Below are 15026 nucleotides of genomic sequence, written 5' to 3' on the forward strand. Positions count from 1 at the left end.
CATACTTAAGCATGGACTTGCTTACATACTACATTCTTACACATACACATTCTTAATTTTTAAATTATGTATACCCTAATTCATACACAACTAGTACAAGCTATGAGGATCATGCGAGGATCAATATAATCACGGGTGCACACGGGATTATATTGATAAGCGCATGAGAACCCCTAGAGTGTACTACTGTGTATGGTAAGACACGGAACGTAACATGACACCGAATACGAAACGGACGTAATGTGGTCAAAACATGGTGGATACGCCGCTGGTACTTTCTCTATATAAGTATTTTCACCATGTTACCAAAATTTCGTAAAACGTGCCATGAGAAATTCAATGTTTTGCAGGCCTTTGGACCTAATACAAACTTTAAACAACTCACAAACGCATTATATCCGATTATCCACGACGAGACTTCATCTTTAACATGCTACTTTCGTCTATCTAATACTTATATCATTCTTATACCTGCATTCGTTTATTAAGAATCAATCGTCCACTTCTATACTTCTAGTATTCTCCGTTATTTTTGTCTTTTATACGAACCTCGTTGACAATCAAGTTTGTTAAACCGTCTTCCTACTCTTATTTCTTATATAGACGTACTTAGTAGACCGTTATCACTTTATTCAAAGTAGTAGGCCTTGTCGTTCTCCAAAACTTCATACTTTTCAAAACGTTTCAAATTTTTCAAGTCTCAGTTCTTAATAATCACCTTATTGCCAAAACTTTTTCAAGCCTTCCTCTTGAATAAATTTCGGGACGAAATTTCCTAAATGAGGGGAGACTGTAACGCCCCACTTTTTCGTAACTTTCTTTAACTGGAAAACATGTCTTGTACTTCTATTTTTTTAGAAGTTTGTTCCTTTTGTATTTCGTATTTCGTTTCAAACCATTGTAAATCCAAGACTTCCATCGTAATGGAATTCTATTTTTTTTTACATGCTTATACGTGTCGCAATACTTGGGCTATACGTTACCCATCTCGAATTCATGCGCGCAACCGATACCCGACTTACTGGTACTCATAACTTATACATGCTTATAAACTATTAAATACGTGGTTAAACTCTAATAATAATAACAATAATAATAATAATAATAATAATAATAATAATCCTAGTAATATAATAATAATAATAATAATAATAATAATAACAATCCTACTAATATCTATATACTATATATAAGCATTTTCCATGTACACAATTGTAATTTAACACCAATTTTTTAAGATGGCAGCCTAAAAGTCTCAAATAAAACCTAAATTTTTACATTTTTCTCCCTATTTTGTCCTTCTCTCCTCACATCCCCTCCTAATATGTGTCAATCGAACAAGCAAATGAAACGGTGGGAGCAAGCAATTAATACTAAATAGTAAAAGAAGCCGTATGGTATTAAACACACGCCGCTTCACTTCATCTTCCCCCTAACCCCTCCAATCCCATAAAATCCACCACACCCTACAGAGCTCCGACGAAGCATCAAGTGTTACAGCCATAACAGAAGCAGATTCACATCAGAAAATTACTCCGTCTCCGGTAACTTCCGTACTGTCTCTCTAAAATCATTTCAGTTTCACACTCTCTCTTTATATACGCACACATATATGTATTGTTTTGTATAAATTTTTAAATAAATTATCTCTTACATGGTTATTTCACAATTCCACCTTCACTATGTAATTTGTGTTTTAGGGTTTAGGCTTGTTAGTGATGCTGTTGTTACATTGACGACCTTTCTGGATAAGCAAATTGGATTTCAATGATCGGCGAGGTTTAGTAGTTTCAATGTTTGATTGTGAAATATTTGTTAATTTGTGTTTGATAGTGGATTTGTTGTGTTTTGAAAGCGCAGCGTCACAAGCGAGCAAGCATTGACTTTGTTCAGGAGCCTTCAACGATTGTAAGTAATTTTTGAGTTTCATCCGACTCTTGACTGAACCTTATATGCACGATTACCACTAAACATCAACCGACGTAATCACTATCAAGCGGGTGATTAACCGAGATTAATCCTGCTTGACCGACCCAATTTGACTTTTAAGTTTGACCCATTTGACAATTGAATAAAAACAACAATTGTATCAAGTGAGATACTCTAAATAGACAGTTTTTTGGTTAGCTTTTTCTCAATAATGTTAATAGATTATCTGGCATTTCAATAATTAAAAATATGATTTAAAGATATTTAAGTTATAGAATTTTCTAGGTAATGAAACCTGGTCACAAAAAGAACACTTTGAAACAAGACACCAAACTATGATGGTTCAAATTCGAGCGGGTTGGATAACTATACGGGTCAGAACTGGTAACCAGTAATGTTTGTTTTTATAATGACCTACTTAAAATCTGTGCATACTGTAATGTTGCAGCCAATAGCATCTACAATCAACACATTACTAGGAACTTTGTACCAGGTTTTTAGTAAGTCATTGTAAAAGCGAACATTACCGGTTACCGTATTTCTGTATTTACGCTTGAAATAAACTGTTATCATGTAGGTATATTGCTTTGGATGGAAGTTTTGATTCATGAATCATTTTTAGATTTTATTTAATGTGAGTCAAATGCGGTGGCAATGGCTAGGTGTGAAATGAGAAGCAAAAGGTTGAGATTAAAAAAAAACCTGTTATACTCTTGTATAATGCATCTGATGGTTATGTTTAATTTATGCAGATCTATTAAAGGCTCTTTCGATGCAAATCCAATATTACACAAACCTACTACCGTAGCTGCTTTGATTCGTAGGTAAAATTCGAGGAACTTTTTTTGGCCCCCCACTTTTTTGGGATGGATCGTTTGTGCTTTCCACACACATAAACAAATATACAATGCAATATTTGTATAACTTCATTAAGAACCTTTTTTCCTCATGCAGGTGATATACAACCGATATAATACAGCCCTAAAAAACTATACTTTAAAACTATAAACAAATGTACAATGCAACTATACTTTAAAACTATAAACAAATATACAATGCAATATTTGTCAACCCGTTTCTAAATAAAACATGTTTTTGTCAAAACGGGTTATGAGAGAAGTGATTTAGGGTGGTCGTATTGAGAAATAAACAATTTGGTTTGGCAAAAGGTGTAAGGTTTAAAGGTAACAAAATAGGTTTCGGGTCTAAACGGGTTATGAGAAAAATGAAATAGGGTTGCCTTTTTGAAAAAAAAATCACTTTGTTTCGGGTCAAAATGAGTAACGGCAAAATGGAGTTGGCATAGACAAAAGGGAACAAAATAGACCCACATGGTATATGTTTGTGGTGGCTACCAACTACTCTGATAGTATTATTTTCAGTTCACAAATGAAATTCATTTGTTTTTGCAAGTATTTGTTTAATAAATTTAATCACATATTTTTTGTTTGATGCATGTATAGTTGGATAAAATAAAGAAGATTGTTCCCAAAATGGCTTGGGCATCCTTAATTATTGTTGAAATTGTATCTCCATGTAGGTTTTGCCCTCCACATGTGTGGGTTAGTCTAACAGGTTTGGGTCAGTTTCACATCAAGCCTGCATACATATTTAAGACCATGGGGTATGGTGGGGCTTGGGTTGGGCATTGGTTGACACATGGAATGGGGTGGCAGATGTCACACCCCCAAAATCCACCTGCGGAGTATCACCCCTTGGGAGCGTGACTGACCAGGATCAAGCCACCAATCATATCGAACGTGTAATTAATGCCAATTATAATAAATGTAACCCAATCATTCAATACGATAGGTGTTCAAAGCATAATCATAGTTTATAAGTATAGCGGAAGCATAAGTACGAAAACCCAAATGTGTGACATAAGTTCAATAAGTTTCACAACGTAATCCATGCTCCACAACGACCTGCTCCTCCCTGTGCAAGCTCCATAAGTATCTAACAACCTGCAAGGCATGTAACAGAGGATCAACAACTAGTTGAGCGAGTTCACAGTTAACAGTTCAGTAGTAGTACAGTGTGAGTAGTAGTATGTTCGTTCGTTATATCATGTATCTTATTGGTTTCCATCGCGGCCTCCCAGGCAGGTGTGCGAAGATATTAGGGGGTGTTCATCCCGTGTATTCTAGACTAGGTTTATCCGTATCGCGGCCTACCAGGCAGGTGTGCGAAGATTAGTAATTTACAGTTCGCGGCCTTCCAAAGGCAGGTGTGCGAAGTCAGTCATAATATCGCGGCCAACCCTTGGCAGGTGTGCGAAGATCAGTTCAATAAGTGTTACTAGTCTAGTCGTAGTTAAATCAGCGAAGTATGTACCATAGTTCATCAAATCACATCACTACGTTCCAGTTTAGATAAGTACCAGTAATTAATCAAATCCCATTCCCACCCTGGGAACCCCATGCCTTGGCTGTGTGAACTCACCTTGGTTTGCTCGGTATGTTATTGCTTCTAGGGTTTGTTAATCGTCTAAGTCCGTTACACGCGACCTAGGATATGTTGCATATGATACGATGTAAGTATTTATATTCAATTAGAGTTTACACGTCACCGATATCCAAGAAATTGTGTTATGTGTGATCATTGTGTGAACGATGATATGTTAAGGATTGTGCACCCATATAGGATCATGCAGTAACATTCAACAATATACAGTAACATGCAAGTGCTCCTCATGCAGGTTTTAACTTAGCATTATAAGCATCATAAGTAACTTCAATAAATTCACGCACCACAAAGCTCAAACAACCCTTATGCAAGTAAACACTCGGACAAAACATCAACATAAGAACTCAGACCTTATAGACTTCACAATATTAGATCTTGTATCATACTTGTAAGAGACCTTTATAAACAAGCAAGAATCAGATATGCACAGTCAAGTAAAAGTAGAACTTCCTTTCATATCAAAGACCTCCTAATTATTATAACAAGATCGGACCCTATATGCATATGCTAGAGCTCGGACCCTTAATGATATATGTAAAAGAATTCGGACCACACTACTATATGCCCAAACTCGGACAAGGGCCTCACTAAAACTCGGATAGGGAAGGAGGGACTTAAAACTCGGACCCAAAGTGTAACAGTCGGACAAGAGGCTATGGTCACAAAACTCGGACCATAGGGTTGTGGGAATTTGATGCCTGAAACTCGGACCCTTTGACATTATTTAAAAACTCGGACCTCAAAATAAATTCATACAAAAGTCGGTCTTGAGTTACATATAATTCGGACCTTTCATCATATTATAATAAATTCATCCTAAATCTTATTTAATTCAATGCATAGTGGCAGACACATTATTAGTCATCCCCAAGTGTTATTGGACCACATACATAAGAAAATGTTCAATTATCATCATTAGTCCATCACCCTAAACAATCACTACAACATGCACAGCTTTCTCTTGGTTCATGATGTGCCGTCCAAACCAACCAATGGGTTAATTGAATTATTTCACAAAGGTCAAGCCGCCCCCCCCACATTAATTAATTGTTTGACCTAGTATATGTAGTAGTAGGCTGCGATATACATGTTTAGACAACTTCAACCATTCTATAATCACATGGAATTCAATATGAACCCCACATGGTCGACAATAAATTAACCATCTCCTTGTGCCATTGGACCAACCCTCTAAACATATTTTCTTTCCATAGATCAAGATAATAGATCTGACAAAACACATGCACTAAAGACAATAATTGCCGCCCAACACTTTAGTTAACTCACAAATGATTGGCCGATTATATGATGGGTTGATGCACATACCCACTTCACATATGTCTTTTGATTTTAATTTGACCACACACCAACCTATTACAATTCTATTGGACCAAGATCATGATGTCACATAAGACTTTACTATACAACAATTCAGTTTCAATTAATTAAAACTTTCATGTGATGATATGACAATACATATTGAATGTAGTAGAATGATTGAGCCATTTCAGGAGAATCTGATTACATGCAATTCATAAAAATCACATTAACACAAGATAAGCACACTAACCAAACTATGAGATATTGGAGAAGGTGTTGGCGCCGATCAGAGGCTTCAAACTCTAGAGGCGGCTGTCGTTGAAGGCTAAGGAAATTAGGGTTCGATATTTCCTGCAACTTATAATAAAGGAGCATCGATTCATAACTTATGCGTGTATAATTGAGGGAACCCAGACTCGGGCCTGTTTTGGGGTTAAAGGCTTCGGGATCGGTTTGGGTTTCGAGAATAGTTTGGGCCGAATAGAATATGTAGGCCGAGTTTTACAATACATCGAGACTAGATCATGCATTCCAAACTATTTTTTAAATGATCCTCTCATTTTAATAAAACATTCACTCGATTTAGCATACTAAGGCGTAACAATATAAGTGCAACAATACAAGTCTGAGATCATGGAAACGGATAGCACTAGTCTCGAAAGTTCGAGTTGTCACATTATATAATTTCTATATAACACACATTCACTTAAAACAATATCAAACATTTCATTAATATCCAACGTTCATATAATCACGTAATGTTCAAACAAGTACATCAAAGCATAGCAAGGAGGTTCTAAAACGCGAGTTGTCACATTATCCCCAACTTAAAAGAAATTTCGTCCCGAAATTTGGTACGCACTCACTGTGGAAGCTAGATAAGTTGTATCGTTCACTGGTTTTCCTGGGGTGTCACAGCAGACATGGGTAAACCCACATTCAACACGATATGGTGGGGCGTGGGTTTGGGGGGCGTGGGTTTGGTGGGCTTCGTGGGCTAGCCCAACGGCTATTTTCTTTTGGCCATTCACAAACCGCCATGTCATCTTGCTCCCCCGCCCCACGCCCGGCTTGAAACCCAAGCCCACCCGGGGTGGTGCCTTGGGCGTTATCCCCCAACCCACGCCCCAACCCAAGCCCCATACCCCACGGCCTAACTATTCAAGTTTGACCCATTTGACCAATGAAAGTCAAACTTAATACGGTCTTCAATTGCATCAAGTGAGAAAGTAAGGTTAGCTTAAGTCAAACTTAATACTCTTCTGAAGTTGACTGTTTGACCCTTAGAAAATTAAACATGAACTCATTGGTCTTCATATATTCACCTGGAATTTCGTTTTAAAATGTGTTTTATAGGAAAGGGTTTTTGAAGTAACTAGCGTTATGGAAGAAGTTGCGCCACCCGAACATAGTGCAACAGCTTCCTGTTTTGGAATACTCAGACCTGGCTATTAGTACATATCTTTTATTGTTTAAAGAAGTCTTGGTTGTCTGCTGCAAAGAAGTTTTGGTTGTCTGCTGCTACGGTCTTCATGACATAGACATTTTTGGATATAAAGTATATTATACCAAGTTCACATGTCTTGAATTAACATGTTATTAGTTTGCCTATCTCTTTAGTGATTTCTTATAATTGTATAGTTATAGTATCCAGTTATATTTTCTGCAACAATTCAGTCATAGGTTTGTTTCAACAATAAATGTTAGATTTGTTCATATAATGCATTAGTCGAGGTGCAAAACTGGTCATGACAGCAGATCGGGTAATGGGTTGGGTCAGGTTGAGCGATGTCACTAATTGCTCTTGAAATTTTGATCTTTCCTTTAAAAATAGTGTCACCCGCGTCACTATCAGGTGGCGGTACTTCGATCGTAGCAATCTTTATCATTATTTATCTATTTTGAATGGTAAGAAGCTCCCCTACCGATCCCCAGGCTTTCCTTATGGTTTTTTGTCGTTTTAAGGTTTGAATTATATTCTCGCTCCTTATTGTCGACTCCGCCGCAACGCGCGGGTTCCCCACTAGTAATAATATAGTATATTAATACTACATAGTATTATACTAAACATAAAGTTAAAAAAAATATGAAAAGCTGATCCATGTTCCTTATTATGATTCTTTGGACATACATGTATCTGTTCAATTATTTTAATTTACGTAATGATGTTTGCATTATCAATATGTTTACTAAAACAATTAAAATTAGACATATATGGATAACTGTATATGTAAAACTTGAATTGTTGCTTTAATCATAGTGAATGAAAAATGACACGTTTGTTCTTTTTTTAACATTAATATGGATATGCTCAATTTTCATTCCACTAGATATATGTTTTATAATGTGTATATGAAACATTAGGGAACATTGGACAAAAAAAATATAAAAAGATGAAAGACAGCAGCTCTCGGCCGCAACTTTCAATTCAGTAACAGTTTGTTTTTTTATTTGTTTAAACCACCAACTAATCCTATTTAATACCAACCAACTTAACCCTAATCCTTCCCTATAAATACCACTCTAATCCCAGCCACTTTTCCACTTTACAAACTCTAATCTCACTCTCAAAACTCTCTCAAACTCCCTAAATTCGTAGCTGGAAGTGCAGGTTCGGACAGAAGTACCAAGCTCCACTAAAGTGAGCATAACTTCTTCATTTCTCATCTGTTTTAGCTCATTCTTTTTCCAGAACGCTTGGCTTGACCTTATCTTCGACTCCATGGGTGTTTCTCAATGAATAAGCCCTTGGAACTCCGGAAAATAGGCTTCAAAGTCCACTGTTCAAATTTGTTTTCATTAATCTTTATCAATACTTACTTAAACTTGAGTTTAACTCACTCAAACCTATGTCCTAATGCTTACAACCTATCTTATGGTTGGTTAGGCTTAAAAACAAGGTTGAGACATGTGAAATCAGAGGTGTAAACCTCACATACTTTCTGTTTTGTTTGGGTTTTAACCCACAAGTAATGAACAAGCCTAATGCTTGATGTTTGTGTGATTATAAGACTAGCTTGGGCTATCCTACTTGTAAATCCACCCATTACTTGATGTTTTCCTTAGATTAGTTGTATTTATTCATTCTTTATTGTATGTTCATGACCCTCCTTGGTTGTTTTTACATCAAGTGTAGTGGTGAACACTTAGAGGTACCTAAATGGAAGCTTGTTCTTCCTGCCTCCTACATGATTTCCATGATATTTAGAGGTACCTAAATGAAGATCTTAATCTTCTACCTCATGCTTGAAATATTGGACTTAATAATATGTATAAAATATATATGTAATATATAAGCACATAATCCAAATAATCGAATCTTAGATGATGAATTAGTGTTCATATGTCCAAGTACTAGATTATATCATCCTATAGCATGATAACTTGTTACGATTCTAATGGAACCTTGTTCCATGAAACCATATAAACTCCTTGGAGTACATAGTGTCAAGAACAAGTATCATATGTATTAGATGATTATTTTCACATGTTATTCTTATATGTTATTTTCATGTTGTTTTATTCTAAATCTCGACTGTTAGGACCGGTTTTGACTCCGAAACGATTGCGAAACGAACGTATAACGTGCGGAATCCGTACACGAACGCGACCAAACACACGAGATGTAATATAAACGTGATTCTATTGATAAATCTGAAAACGTACAGCACCTGAATCACAAACAATGTACTTTGTCTCTCTAGCTTCTCTCTCTAACCTCTAGCTCTCCAAGTTTCAAAAGTACCAAAAGTTCTAAATGAGAACCCTAAAGGTTCTATTTATAGGCCAAGGAGTTTAATGAGGAATCTCATTAATTACAATTATGCCACCTTGCCTTTTTGACTAACTATCAATAAAATAATAATATAACTCCCGTTTTCTTCGGTTTCTGCTACGGACTAGATTGACGGAGGCGATAGACAGATAATGCATTAACAGCTTCCCCCTTGGATATTGCTGTAGTCAATCCGTAGTCAACTTGTAGCATCTTTTCTTTCTCTCTCTCTTTGAGTCTTCTTGAAGCTTTAACACGTCTTTAGCAACACAGACTCCCCCTTGCTTAAACAGAATCCCGGTGGATCTGTCTTCAGCTTCAGCTTCCCCTTTTGGTAAACTCTTCAGGCTCCCCCTTTCGTCAAGCTTCCGTGCTTTGGGATCGACACCTTGCTTTCCGGCTACAAGCTCTTCCAGAAATGATATCTGGCTCTATGTATGCTTTCATTTTCGTTGAGCTCGTCTTCAGACTCCCCCTTAGACTCAGCTCTTGGGATCGTAGTCTGGATCTTTCCTGTAATCCTCAAACATTCATAAGTAACAATATTTTCGAAATCATTAAACATGTTCTCTAATACACTCCCCCTGTCAACAAACTTCATAGTTTTGACAATATTAACAAACTGGATCGTAAACTATCTCTATTACAAAGATTTTAACAATCTACACATCCAAATCCCTCTCAGTTAATCATTCAAGTTCAAATTAATGACCTTGAATATATTCACAAACTGTTTTTGAAGTTTTTCTAGAAATTTCAAGTTTCAAATTAATGAACTTGTTTTATTTTCAGAAACACAATCAGCTTACTTAGATTTTAAAACTCAGCAACTCAGACATCGGTTTATTGAAAATAAAGCAGAAATCAAAATCTTTTTGTATTTTCTGAAAATATAAAGCAGTAAGAAATATGTACAAACATATTTACAAATAATATTTTTTGTTTTGAGTATGCGACAGAGGATCATATCAGTTTTTGCCAAGTCACAAGTACTGTTGAGCTTAAATTCACGTTAAGAATTAAACAATCACTTAGATTGTCGATATACTGATCCATCTTAAATTTTCATACAAATTTCAACTGATTCAGGATACGATTTAGATGTTTTAAGACTTAAACTCATTCATGTGTCCCACCTCTTGAATATACTCTCGTATCCAAATCCCAGATATTCAGTCTTACAGGTGAGTATACCACAGATGATATCTGTAAGGGGTTAGATGCGAAACCGTGAGAGCTCAGGTCAGAACTTCCGTTCAGCAGAGAGATGACGGCTCGACTTTTGGTGTGTCCCCTTTAGAAGATCTTTTAATTACAACAGCAGCGACTATCAATTTTATTGTTTCATTAGCTTGCTGAGGGCGATGCTATGTTTCAAGCATTTTGCAGAAAGTATTATTCGGGGACTAGGTCAGTACTTCCATACAGCAGAAGTCCCGGAATAATACCCCAGATATCACTGAGTATAAAGACCTAGTATCTCAGAATATGGGACCTTTCAAACGAGATTTCAGGGGTTACCTATATATCCAAGTAGTGTTCCCCACGAAATAAGCAAAGTGTTTGAATTTAGGTTTATATCCCGAAAAGTTTACTAAGTGTATAAAAACCTATCGGCATACCATCAGTGAGACTGTTTAACACTATTCAATCATTACAATTCTTTAGCATACTGTAACTGTCTACTGATGTACTATCATTTCCTCTTTTTACGCAAAACTCAAATTTTTGAATTTTATCATGTTTTTGACTTTTTCAAATTTTCTAATGTTTTTGTATTTTCTGACAATTTTTCTCCCCCTAAAATGCAAAATCATTAAAAAATTTGACAAACCGATACTGATAGCTTTGTCTCGCCATCCATTTTCTGCATCTCATGCTCTGTTTTACAGAAAATATAACACTTTAAGCAAAAAATATAATGTACCCCCATGATTTACAACCCATTGATTTTGACAGTTAGAAAACCGTTCTTCAACCTGTGACAGTAATCATGCTTGTTCAACCGTGAGGGTTTCGGCGTAGTCACTCAACACTTATTCAAAGCAAACTAACATCAAACATCACAATCATCAACCAAACAAACAAACAACAAACAAGCAAACAACAATCATCAAACACAATTCAAATTTATACAAAACAACAAACAAACTCCCTGTCTGACCAAAACCAGGGATCTTCAACCTCTTCCTGTGCAACACTCTCACAATCTTCATCAACATTTAGCACCTGCACATTCAAACTTTATCAAATACTCAAACAATTTGACAAAAAAAAAAATTCAATCAATAAAGATGCCGATTCATGCTTCGCGATAAAGAAAGCTCCGGCAATTCCAACCGCTTAATCAAACATTGTGTCCACCCAGGCCTCAGCAGCCTTAGGTGTAACCTTGATTCTAGCAACCTGAATTTTAAAGTTTTCAGCCTTGAGCGGTGGAAAATTTGCATCATAGGCAACCAAAACTGAATCCTCAGACGTTTTCACCTCAGAAGTTGAACTTATTGTTTCAGTTTTTGGTTTCCAAATTTGTTTCTGTTTCTCATCTTTTATCAAATCAACACGTTTCTTAACCGACCACACTTGACCTCCCAGAGTACCTCTTTTGTAAAAATTTGTTTCTTTCTGAACCTTTTGAGTTTGAACAACATTTTTAGGTTTCCAAATCTCTTGAGGTTTTGTCACACCAACCGAAGTTCTCTGACTCCATGATGTTCTCATTTTAGATGTGTGAGAATGCCAACTCTGTCTTAAATCGAACCTGTTCGAGTTTGATTTCCAATTTTGATTTGAAGCAAACTTGTTTGTGTTAAACCTCCAAGTTTGTCTCGAATCAAATCTGGTTGACCTTGGTTTCTCATTCCCAGATTTCTGTTTTTCAACATCAACAGACTTTGGATTTTGACACTTCCGTACAACATGTCCAATTTGATCACATTTAAAACAAACTTTCTTTGACACATCTTTTGGCTGTTGTTGTTTCTTTTTCATGGCCTCAAACTCTGCATTAGATTGTTTTCCAATTTTGAGTTTTTCTTCTTCGGTGAAGCTTTGTCCTTGAACAAAAGTCATTTTTGTCTGAAAATTGGACCTTCCAGTTCTGTTTCGATTATGTTTCTTCTTATACCCCAAACCAGACTTCATATTTTTCTTCTTAGAACCAGGTTTGTTATAAGACCCTTTGAAACCTTTACCAGCAAACTTCGACATTTCAGACTTCTCAATTTCAACCATCTTGAAAACTTTGTCAATTTTCTCTGAAATCACATTCTGAATCGGGAAAACAACATCTAAGAATAGTTTGTCCGATCCAATCATGGTATAAACCAATCCTTTTGAATCATCATTCAAATTCTTCTCGGATTTTGTGTCTTTCAGATATCCATCATAAAGATTTCCTTCATCTTTATCCTGTGATTCAGACTTACCTTTCAAAACACTATCACCCACCTTACATACCACCTCTGAATCATCAGCATCATCAGATTTGGTGTAAGTCACATCGATACTTTCAGGTAATTGGTCAGCTATGTTCAAACCCTTTGCCACCTTTTCCTCATCATAAAAAGTATAATTGTCTCTCAATGGTGGTGGTACCTGATGAAACTCTGAACCAATACCCTTTTTACAATTATTAGTATCTTTGTCATCTGGTGTGATATTGAAAATGCGTTCGAGAATGTACGAAGAGTTATGATAACTTTGAAGTTTTGTAACAATCTTTTCTTTTTCAGCCAAGACTTGTTTAAGATTAGCAATTTCATCAACACGCTTGTTTAATTCAATTTGCTTTTCTTTAAACTGTCTTTCATACATTTCTTTGGTTGTTAAAGTTTCAGACAATCTTTGATCAAAACTTTTGACTTGGCTCTTCAAAGTATCATAAGCTTCTTGTACTCTCTGACTCGACCATTTTAAAGAATCATACTGTTTTTGTAACTCTAGAAACTTAGATTCTTTCTCAACGCAATCAACACATTTTGTGTCACATTTTTCTTTCAAAACCTTATTTTCTTTTTCAAAATCATGACATTTCTGTGTTAATTTCTCAACTTTTAATTTTAAACTTTGCTCTGTGTCAATCCTTTCTTTACATTTCAATTTTAAAGCATTTTCAAGTTTATTCATTTCATTATCTTTTGTTTTTATTATTTCTTCTTTTTCAGTACAGGCTTTGCACTTTTCAATGCAATTCCTGCACTTGTTTTCCTTTTCTACAACCAATTCAACATTTGATAATTCAGAAGATTTTATTACCCGATTGACACCTCGGCGTGCTCAGCTGCCTTTGTCTCCTGTATCTTCTCAACTTTTTCTTCCATCTCTTTCGGCTTCTGTTCTTCCTCAGCTTTTTGATTCTCTTCACCAGCAAGCTTTGCAACAGTCTTTACCTCTTCAATCATCTTCTTCAACTCTTCTTCTTTTCTCTTCTTCATCTCTACCACCTTCGGTAGACTTGCTTCAAAGACTTCTCTCAACTTGTTCATCAACTCTGGCAGATAGCTTTTATCAGAAAGCCTTTTTGTGTTGAAAGTACGCTCACTTGGAAACACATTGGTTACAGCATCAAAATCAACTTTTGACGGATCTACCACTGGATTACCCTGTGGATCCAAGTAACACTCCAACTCTTCATTCCATCTCTTGGCTCTCTGTGCTTCTTTAAATGGTTCATACAGCTTGCCAATCTCCCATCTTGCACTGTCTCTTCTCCACCAGGTATCATGATCATCTTTTGCAACAAATGCATAACCAACAGCACCTTGTTCTGGAAGAACTTCTTTGCTCCAGTCATAACCTTCATCATCATAAATGACTGCAAGAGACCTTGATTTTTCTTCCTGCTGTTTCAACCATGGTGGTTCAGACTTATTTTGATGGTAAATAGCTTTCTTGTAATAATCTTCGTTGAACGGGTTTTCAGAATCATCAGCAACATACGAATTTCTGCACTCGCGCTTGAAGTGACCTTTTTGTTTGCATTTGAAACATGTCACTTTGGATGTATCAAAACCCAGTTTGGTAGATGGCCCTCCAATTGACTTCCTCCCCGTAATCTCCATGAACCGCTGTGCTCGACGAACTGCACTGGCCATGCACCATCTGATATCCATCAGTTCCATCTCCTCGGGGTCTATTTGATCATACTCTTCTTTTGTCAAATTGGTATTTCCAGTCTTCCCTGCGACGAGGCCTTCATACGATTCCAGTACAGTTGCTAAGAAAACCATCTGTTGTTTTGCTGATTCTTCACTGAAGTTCTGCCCATTCTTCAAATCGATTGCGATATTACACTGAAATACATTCTTTGAAGCAGATTGGTCTGAAGTGTTTGAAGAAGAACCACTGTGAAAACCACTGTGAAGACTTTCATTGTTGACTGAGTTCGAACTTTCTGCAGAAAATGTTGCTTTTGGAGAACCAGCATTTGGTATATTTCCTCTGTAATAAAGCTCCACATTCTGCTGATAAGCTGGACTGTTGACTTTAGATCTCTTTAACTCCAATTCATGACTTTCAAGCCTTTCAATCAGCA

The 15026-nt window shown here is 36.3% G+C and overlaps 1 long non-coding RNA gene across 3 annotated transcripts; it reads left to right on the forward strand.

Annotated features, from left to right (window-relative positions):
- The first annotated feature begins 1321 nt into the window (after positions 1-1321).
- LOC110882746 lies at positions 1322-7355 on the forward strand. 3 transcript variants are annotated; one of them, XR_004870971.1, is made up of 5 exons: positions 1322-1553; positions 1701-1908; positions 2507-2612; positions 2682-2753; positions 7072-7355. It is a non-coding gene; the product is annotated as an uncharacterized LOC110882746 (long non-coding RNA). The 3 variants fall into 3 exon arrangements; XR_002560195.2 differs by having other exon boundaries at positions 1322-1544; XR_004870972.1 differs by lacking the exon at positions 2507-2612.
- Positions 7356-15026: the final 7671 nt, after the last annotated feature.

The sequence above is a fragment of the Helianthus annuus genome, chromosome 11 (genome assembly GCF_002127325.2).
Source record: "Helianthus annuus cultivar XRQ/B chromosome 11, HanXRQr2.0-SUNRISE, whole genome shotgun sequence".
In the NCBI taxonomy this organism is placed as follows: domain Eukaryota; kingdom Viridiplantae; phylum Streptophyta; class Magnoliopsida; order Asterales; family Asteraceae; genus Helianthus; species Helianthus annuus.